Source organism: Antechinus flavipes, chromosome 3, assembly GCF_016432865.1.
Source record: "Antechinus flavipes isolate AdamAnt ecotype Samford, QLD, Australia chromosome 3, AdamAnt_v2, whole genome shotgun sequence".
NCBI lineage: Eukaryota > Metazoa > Chordata > Mammalia > Dasyuromorphia > Dasyuridae > Antechinus > Antechinus flavipes.
The window spans coordinates 138,240,127-138,249,438 of NC_067400.1; the positions used below are offsets into that span (position 1 = coordinate 138,240,127).

Consider the following 9,312-nt stretch of genomic DNA (forward strand, 5'->3'; position numbering starts at 1 on the left):
AACCACATAATACTGTTGTACCACAAATTAATAAATATTATGGGACTAAGAGGTCATTCAATGGTGAGTTCAGCACAATGTTTAAGGACCAAAAATATGTAGATGACATATGTATTTTACCCCATGTTCTAATAAAGAATGTCAGGCTGTTTCATCCAACAAAACACAATGAAAATGTCGCTTTTCTGGATTGCTCAGTACATGGGATTCCCACATTTGATCTTGAATAGAAAAGATGATGAATCAGTTTTCAAGAAAAGCCACATAGTCGATCAATCTGGCTAATTTTTGTTCATTGGGGATTGGTGGAACCGGAGCAAGTTCTGATAAATAAATAAATCTGTTAAAGGAAATGTCCAGGGAACTGGGCTGAATTCTCGTGGTAGATTCAGCTTGACATCTTGGCTCTAATACACTTCTCACTGCTTCTTGTAGGGGAAATCTGACAAATGCTGTGAAATCATCAGCGATGATCGAGGTGTACGCCTGCAGAGATCCTTCTTCTCATGGAATCTCTGAATGTCTCCATGATGGGCTGAATGGTGTCCTCTCACTCATGTGCACCGATGGTTTATAGATTCCTGGGAAATTCTCCGCCAGATTGGCTGTCCTACCTTCAGATCCTCCATGTTCAGAATTTGCCAATTTTATAGCAGGAAGAATTCTTTTCCAGAGATATTGAACATTATTCATGTCATTGTGCAGCAAGTACAGAGCAAGCAGCTGCCTGTAGATGAGGTAGGGGGGTTGGAAGCTGGGAGGTGGCAGTGCTGCCCGGAGCCTCCTGCTCTTGGTTCTTGCACTGATCCAGCAGTTTTTTGAAGCTGAAGGCGGCATTGTCAGCCATCACTGCCACGGGTATCTTCCCTGCCTGTGCTGGGCCTGGGCCTCCTCCTCAGCCTCCTCCACTGTGGCTACCTCAGACTGGCCACAAGCTCACTGCCCGTGGTTGAGTCCAGGCTCCCTCCAGCATTACAACACTGTGCCAAGCCCTTCACCGCTCATATATGATTTTTAAAAATATAACATATGACTTAGAACAACACACTATTCATTATGTCTTATTCTTAATATATGATTAGATCTTTCCTGTTATCACATATTCTTGAGTAAATCTTTGAGGAAATTATTTGTTTTTAAATCATTTAGGTCAATATGATATATTTTATTTATGCCTAGCTATCCAAATGAATGATATCTAAATTCATGAACATGTATTAAGAATTGTAAAAGAGGCTGTGCTAGGAGACAGGTCTGATATGGACAGACCAATGTTGTGTCTGAACTAGCTCTCTGGAGGATTTCTGTAACAGCCCAAGTCCTTGGTCTTAGAAGAGGAATGATGAGGCAGAACTCATGTGGATGGTCAAAGATGGAGTCCTTTGTTCCAAATTCTCCCAGCCCTTATATATCCTAATATCCTTATATAACTATAGCAACACTGTGCATGCTAACAATATACTGTGCATAGGAGACCATATAAACAACTTGCTATTGTATGTAGATGATTCTTTGCTACTTTGTGTCACTCTTCTTTAACTACAGCACAGGTTGTCACAGCCCCCTGACTTCTCAGGAAGATCAATTGCCCTTAAGGGAAATGGGGAGTCAAATCAGACATTGTCATCAGCTTCCCTCCAGACTGGTGTCTTATACCTCACCCAGAGTTCCCTCACTATCTGTGGCCCTCTACAGACCAGTGTGTTATAAAATTTATCTTGGCATCCGTGTGGTGAGTGAATTGGAGGCAGTTGATTTTAGAAGCATGGACATTAAATAAGAGCTTATAGTAATCTGATAGAGAGAGGAGATGAAGATCTGAGTTTGAGTGATAACTGTGTGAGAGGAAAGAATGTGGTAAGTCTGAAAGAGGGTAGAAAGGAATAATCAGCAAGACTTGACAAATGATTAGATAGAGCTAGTAAGAATGAAGAGTTGGGGATAATTTGGATTCTGATTCCTGACGGAATCCCCTAGAAATATTTTCTTAGTTTCTTGCTCTTCAACATTTTGTTCAAGACTTGCTACTATATGTAATAGGCTTACGACATCTGAAAAAAAATAAGATACTTGCTGGGAAAATAAAAAAAAATAGATAAGTCAGATTGGGCTGCATCTACTTAATTATATATAATAAGGCTTTTATACAATTTTCCTGTTGTGTTTAAATAATCAACTTGTCAAATACAGAATTGGTGAGGTATATGGGACAACAGTTTGAATGTAAAATATCTAGGGATTTTAATGGATTTCAAACTCAATGTGATTCAAGAATATAGCACAGTAGCCAAAGAAGCTTATGCTACTCATGGCAGTAATAAAAGAGTCACAATGTCCGTTTTTACTTTGGCCCAGTCAGAGCATATCTGGAGTTTTGGATTAAATACTTAACACCACATTTTAGAAAGAACATTGTTGAGGTGGAGAATGGTCTGAAAAGGACTATCAGGATTTTAAAAGGCCTTGTGACTATGCCAACAAAGGACTAGCTGAATGACAGAAGTATGACTTTGTGACTAAAGAGCTGGCCCCAAAGTCATGAAGACCTATGTTCTGACAAACATTTTTTTGTGTAACCAATCAAGTAACAAATTCTCAGTTTCCTGGGCAGCTCTCTAAGAATATAAATTGCAGAAATCATGACAATCTGCAATGGTAATAAGACTTGCCTTGAAACTTCTTGCCTAATTCAGATATTAGCTTATATTTCTCCTTTTCATTGGTAAATTTATTGAAAAAACTGTTTATACTTGATCCTGTCAATTCCTCCACACCTACAATCTCTACAACTTCCCTAACTAGGTTTTTATTCCCACCACTCTAGTGCTATTGTTTTCTTAAAAGTCCCAATGTTTTCTTAATTACAAAATCCAAAAGATAGTTTCCAATTACAATTCTTTCTGATATAGCTACCTCATTTAACACAATTGGGCACTGATTCATTTTGATTTGTTATTGTTCAGTTTCTTCCATCTTGTCCTACTCTTTCTTCATAACTCTATTTGGAGTTTTCTTGGTTTTCCTTTTCTTTCTCAAACTCATTTTATAGTTGAGAGAAAAAAAATAGGGTCAAGTGAGTGATCTCAGGTAAAATAGGTATTGTCTGAGACTGGATTTGAACTCAGAAAGATGAATCTTCCTAACTCCAGGCTTGATGTTCTATCCCTTGCATTGCCTTGTATCCTTTTGGATACAATTTCTTAATGCATTTGCTAATACTTTCCTTTTTCATCATCATCTTTATGACCACTGTAGATTTTCATTTCTTAAGGACTCTGTACTATGAAGAGTCCTTTTGTTTTCCTGTTTCTGTATTCATACTTCCTGACATGTCTTCCCTCTTTGTCTATTGTATGTCTACTAAACTGAAGTCATATGCAAATACTAAACTTCTTAGGAGATCTTCCCTTATTTCTATAATTGGTAAGAGCTTTTCATTTCTCTCTTCATAGTTCATGCACTCAATTTTACATTTATCATACAATGAAATTACCACATATTATTTTACCTTTTAATTACATATATATTTTTCTCCTATTTACATTCCATGACAGCTTAGCTAAACTTTATAAATTTCCTAGGACACAGCCCAGTTTTTGGTATCCAAAAATAATGCACAAATATTGGACAAAATTGTACAACTTTTTTCTTCTTTTTTTTCTTTGAAAAAAAATTTTTTTACTACATTATCCCTTGCACTCACTTCTGTTCTGACTTTATCCTTCCCTCCCTGTACCCCCTCTCCCAGATAACAAGCAGTCTTAAACATGTTAAATATGTCACACTATATCCTAGATACAGTATATGTGTGCAGAATGGAACAGTTCTCTTGTTGCACAGGATTCAGAAAGTAAAAATAACCCGGGGAGAAAAACAAAAATGCAAACAGTTTACATTCATTTCCCAGTGTTCTTTCTTTGGATGTAGCTGCTTCTGTCCATCAGTGATCAAATGAAACTGAGTTAGATCTTCTCTTTGTCAAAGAAATCCACTTCTGTCAGAATACATCCTCATTCAGTATCATTGTTGAAGTATATAATGATCTCCTGGTTCTGCTCATTTCACTTAGCATAAGTTCATGTAAGTCTCTCCAAGCCTTTCTGTTTTCATCCTGCTGGTAATTTCTTACAGAACAATAATATTCCATAACATTCATATACCACAATTTACCCAGCCATTCTCCAATTGATGGGCATCCATTCATTTTCCAGTTTCTAGCCACTACAAACAGGGCTGCCACAAACATTCTTGCACATACAGGTCCCTTTCCCTTCTTTAGTATTTCTTTGAGGTATAAACCCAGTAGTAGCACTGCTGGATCAAAGGATATGCACAATTTGATAACTTTTGGGGCAGAATTCCAGATTGCTCTTCAGAATGGTTAGATTAGTTCACAACTCCACCAACAATGCATCAGTGTCCCAGTTTTCCCGCATCCTCTCCAATATTCATCATTATTTTTTCCTGTCATCTTAGCCAATCTGACAGGTGTGTAGTGATATCTCAGAGTTGTCTTAATTTGCATTTCTCTGATCAATAGTGTTAAGAGGCCAAATTAAAGTAATATTCACTTCCACTTCCACTTCATATTGTTCTTTATGGCTACAACCATTTTCACAGTCAAAGAAGATGTATATATTTACCAAACATGTTGATGAAAATATAATTTTTCCTTGTTAACAAGGAGGGTTTAAAAAAATAAAATATTTTGTAAATGTTGTTGTAAAATGTTGAGAATGAAGTTGCAGCTCTGTAAAGTAGTTGTTTCCCTGGGATAGCCAAAGAATTTTAAATTGTGTTCAATAAGTTGTTGCTTTTCAGATAGACAGATGATAGAGGCCAACAAGTCACTATTTCAGAAGGGTACTCAGTGGAAAACTATACATGGTTAATAAGAGTGAAATGCTTTAATTTTGTATTGCCCTCCTTGAAATAAAATGAAAATAGTCACATCCTTATGACTTAAGGTATTTTCAATTAGCACTTGTTATGCATCTGCTCTATTTCCACTTTAAGGCTTTCATGACAGATTGTGCATTAACAAACTAACCTAATAATAACCCTGGACCAATGTGCCTTTGAAATTAATCATAGGCACACTGAATTCTGATGACTAGAATGGGTATGGAATTATAGCATTTGTACAGTAGCTTAAAAATGAATATTGAGAAGCAGAAGCTTTTCTCTTTATCTAATATACTATAATATATTTTTCTTGTAAAAGATACATAATCTACATTACTTGTTTTATTTGAATTAAAGTTTCAGTTCAGCAACTCTTCTTCACATTTACTTCTTTCAGCTATACATGTATACATATATTTTGTTTATCTAGAAAGATAATTTCATAACTTATAACATGGTAGCTCAGAAACAGTTTCTTTAATAAAAACTTAATGCATCACTTTACATTCCAAGCACACTCTAATTAAATTAATTTTCATTTTACTTGGTCTCAGAGGGATATAGAAACTCACAAATTTATGACAAAATTCAACAAAGCAACTACCTGAAGTTGATACATTAACCTTGGACAGATAATGTGTCTCCAGTCCATGCACTCCACTGTTGTACAATGACCTAAAAACTGCAGTATTACACTTTAACTGAAGAGCCTATAAATCAATAATTATCATTTTCATCTCATTACAAATATTGTATGTACCCTGTATTTATGTCCTGAATGATTTCAAAATAGAAAATAAACATTAAAAACTAGATTACTTGGTATTGTAACCTTTACCATATTGGCTTTTCTCCTTGTAAATGAAATAGAAGGAGAATGAAATTAACTACTGGTAGTGGAGATTTGAAATATTATACACTTTATAAATTATAGTAACAAAATCCAATCTGATATTTTACCATTTTGTCTTCAGAATGCAGAATACACACACACACACACACACACACACACACACACACACATTGAGCATTAGAAGGTTCTCACTAAATATTTGTTAAGTTGAGTTGTATTATATTAACTATGGGAAAGGAAAGGCTCAGGATCTGTGATCTAGTCCTTGTCTAGTATTAGCTGCTATTGACTGAAAAGAACTTATGTAATCTCTAATGAGAATGCCATAACTCTTGATAAATACAGAGCAAAAAAAGAGGCATTTTTGAGTTGTAAGTCTACCCATCTGATAGAGACTAGTCCACAGTGTCACTAAAAATCTAATATGTTTTTTGTAAGACTAGACTGATTTCTTTCTCTCAGTGCGTGCGTGTGTGTGTGTGTGTGTGTGTGTGTGTGTGTGTGTGTGTGTGTGTTGGTGTGTGTGTGGGGTGTAGGTGTACGGGTTTATAATAGAAAGACACAAAGAATCACAGAGAATGAAATAAAAGTGGCGAGTTCTCCCTTTTCATTTTTAAGACTATCAATTTGATTTTCCTCTTTCCTTTTTTTAATCAGATTTACTAAGGGTTTGTCTATTTTGTTGGTTTTTTCATAGAACCAACTCTTAGTTTTATTAATCAATTCAATAGTTTTTTTACTTTCAATTTTATTGATCTCACCTTTTACTTTTAGAATTTCAAGTTTAGTGTTTGACTGGGGGTTTTTAATTTGTTCCTTTTCTAGCATTTTTAATTGCAAACCCAATTCATTGACCTTCTCTTTCTCTATTTTATACAAATAGGCCTCTAGAGATATGAAATTTCCCCTTATTACCGCTTTGGCTGCATCCCATACATTTTGGTATGATGTCTCATTATTATCGTTTTCTTGGGTGAAGTTATTAATTATGTCTATGATTTGCTGTTTCACCCAATCATTCTTTAGTATGAGATTATTTAGTTTCCACTTATTTTTTGGTCTACTTCCCCCTGCTTTTTTGTTGAATGTAATTTTCATTGCATCGTGGTCTGAAAAGGATGCATTTACTATTTCTGCCTTACTACATTTGAGTTTGAGGTTTTTATGTCCTAATATATGGTCAATTTTTGTATAGGTTCCATGAACTGCTGAAAAGAAAGTGTATTCCTTTCTGTCTCCATTACATTTTCTCCAGAGATCTATCATATCTAACTTTTCTAGTATTCTATTTACCTCTTTGACTTCTTTCTTATTTATTTTGTGGTTTGATTTATCTAATTCTGAGAGTGCAAGGTTAAGATCTCCCACTATTATAGTTTTACTGTCTATTTCTTCTTGCAGCTCTCTTAGTTTCTCTTTTAAGAATTTAGATGCTACCCCACTTGGTGCATATATGTTTAATATAGATAGTGCTTCATTATCCATGCTACCCTTTAGCAAGATATAGTGTCCTTCCTTATCTCTTTTAATTAGGTCAATTTTTGCTTTAGCTTGATCTGAGATCAGGATGGCTACCCCTGCTTTTTTGACTTCACCTGAAGCATAGTAGATTTTGCTCCAACCTTTTACCTTTAACCTGCATGTATCTCCCTGCTTCAGGTGTGTTTCCTGTAAACAACATATTGTAGGATTCTGGCTTTTAATCCATTCTGCTAACCGCTTCCTCTTTATGGGGGAGTTTACCCCGTTCACGTTTATGGTTAGAATGACCAATTCTGTATTACTTGCCATCTTGTTAACCCCGGTTTATGCTTTCCTCCCTTCTTTCCCCTTTCCCCCCCCTTCCAAGTATTAAGCTTGTGAGCACCCCTTGCTTCTCACAGCCCTCCCTTTTTAGTATCCCTCCCCCCGCCTTAGAGTTCCTCCCCCTATCTTACCCCTTTCCCTCCCAGTTCCCGTATTCCCTTCCGCTTAGCTTATTCCTTCCCTTTCCACTTTTCCCTTCTCACTTTTCAATGAGATGGGAGAAGTTTCACCATAGATTGAATATGTCTTAAGATTTTTCACTTAAAGCCAATTCTGAAGGCAGTAAGATACCCACTATATTCATCCCCCTCCATTCTTTCTCTCAGATATAATAGGTTTCCTATGCCTCTTCATGAGATGTACTACCCCCACTTTACCCTTTTTCTGGTACAATGTCCTTTCCACATCAATTTCTAGAACAAGGTATACATGTATTCTTTATACATCTATATAGTCAAAATATAGTTCCCAAGATTAATCTTTACCTTTTTAGATTTCTCTTGAGTTCTATATTTGTAGATCAAACTTTTTGTTAAGTTCTGGTTTTTTCATCAGAAATAGATGAAATTCGCTTACTTCGTTGAATGTCCATCTTCTTCCCTGGAAAAAGATGCTCATTCTCGCTGGGTAAGTTATTTTTGGTTGCATACCAAGTTCCTTAGCCTTTCAGAATATCATATTCCAGGCCCTTCGATCTTTTAATGTGGATGCTGCCAGATCCTGGGTGATCCTTATTGTGGCTCCTTGATACTTGAATTGGGTTTTTCTAGCCGCTTGCAATATTTTTTCTTTCATCTGAGGGTTCTGGCATTTGGCCACTATATTCCTTGGTGTTTTGATTTTAGGATCCCTTTCAGTGGGTGATCGATGAATCCTTTCAATGTTTATTTTTTCCTCTGTTCCTATGACTTCTGGGCAGTTCTCTTTGATAATTTCCTGGAAGACAGTGTCCAGGCTCTTTTTTTCATCATGTTTTTCTGGGAGTCCAATGATTCTCAGATTGTCTCTCCTGGATCTGTTTTCCAGGTCTGTTGTCTTCCCCAGAAGGTATTTCACATTTTTCTCCATTGTTTGATTTTTTTGGATTTGCTTGACTGATTCTTCTTGTCTCCTCGAGTCATTCAATTCCACTTGTTCAATTCTGATTTTCAGTGAAGTATTCTCTTCACTCACTTTTTAAAAATCTTTCTCTAATTGTCCAATTGAGTTCTTTTGTTCTGTGGAATTTTTTTCCATTTCGCCAATTTTGTTTTTTAGAGAGCTGTTTTCTGTTTCCAGTTCACTAATCCTATTTTTCAAGGATTTTACTTCTTTATCCACTCTCTCTTTAACTTTCTCCAGGCTCTTTTGCCAAGCCTCCCTCTCCTTTTCCCAAGCCTCACTCTGCTTTCCCCATTTTTCTTCTAGCTCCCTTGTGAGAGCCTTTTTAATCATTTCTATGAGGTTCATCTGTGCTGAGGAACAGACAATCTCCTCCTTTGGGGATTCACCTGGGGACTGCCTGTTTTTAGTCTCCTCAGGATTTAGAGTCTGCTCTCTATCTGTGTAGAAGCTGTCAAGGGTTAAAGTCCTCTTCAGCTTCTTGCTCATTCTGTCTATTAATCAGAGACAAACTACCAAAGAAAAACAGAAAAAACTGGAGTCTTTCTTTGGGGGGGGGCTGGGTGTGTTATCGAGCTTCCTCTACAGACTGCAGGGGGCAGCAGTGAGGCACTAGCAGGACTGTGCTGCGCCTGTGCTCTGAGATC

General features: G+C 36.4%; 1 pseudogene; it reads right to left on the reverse strand.

Annotated features, from left to right (window-relative positions):
- Positions 1–243: 243 nt before the first annotated feature.
- LOC127557071 (COP9 signalosome complex subunit 8-like) lies at positions 244–4,650 on the reverse strand (annotated as a pseudogene).
- Between the last annotated feature and the right edge of the window lie 4,662 nt (positions 4,651–9,312).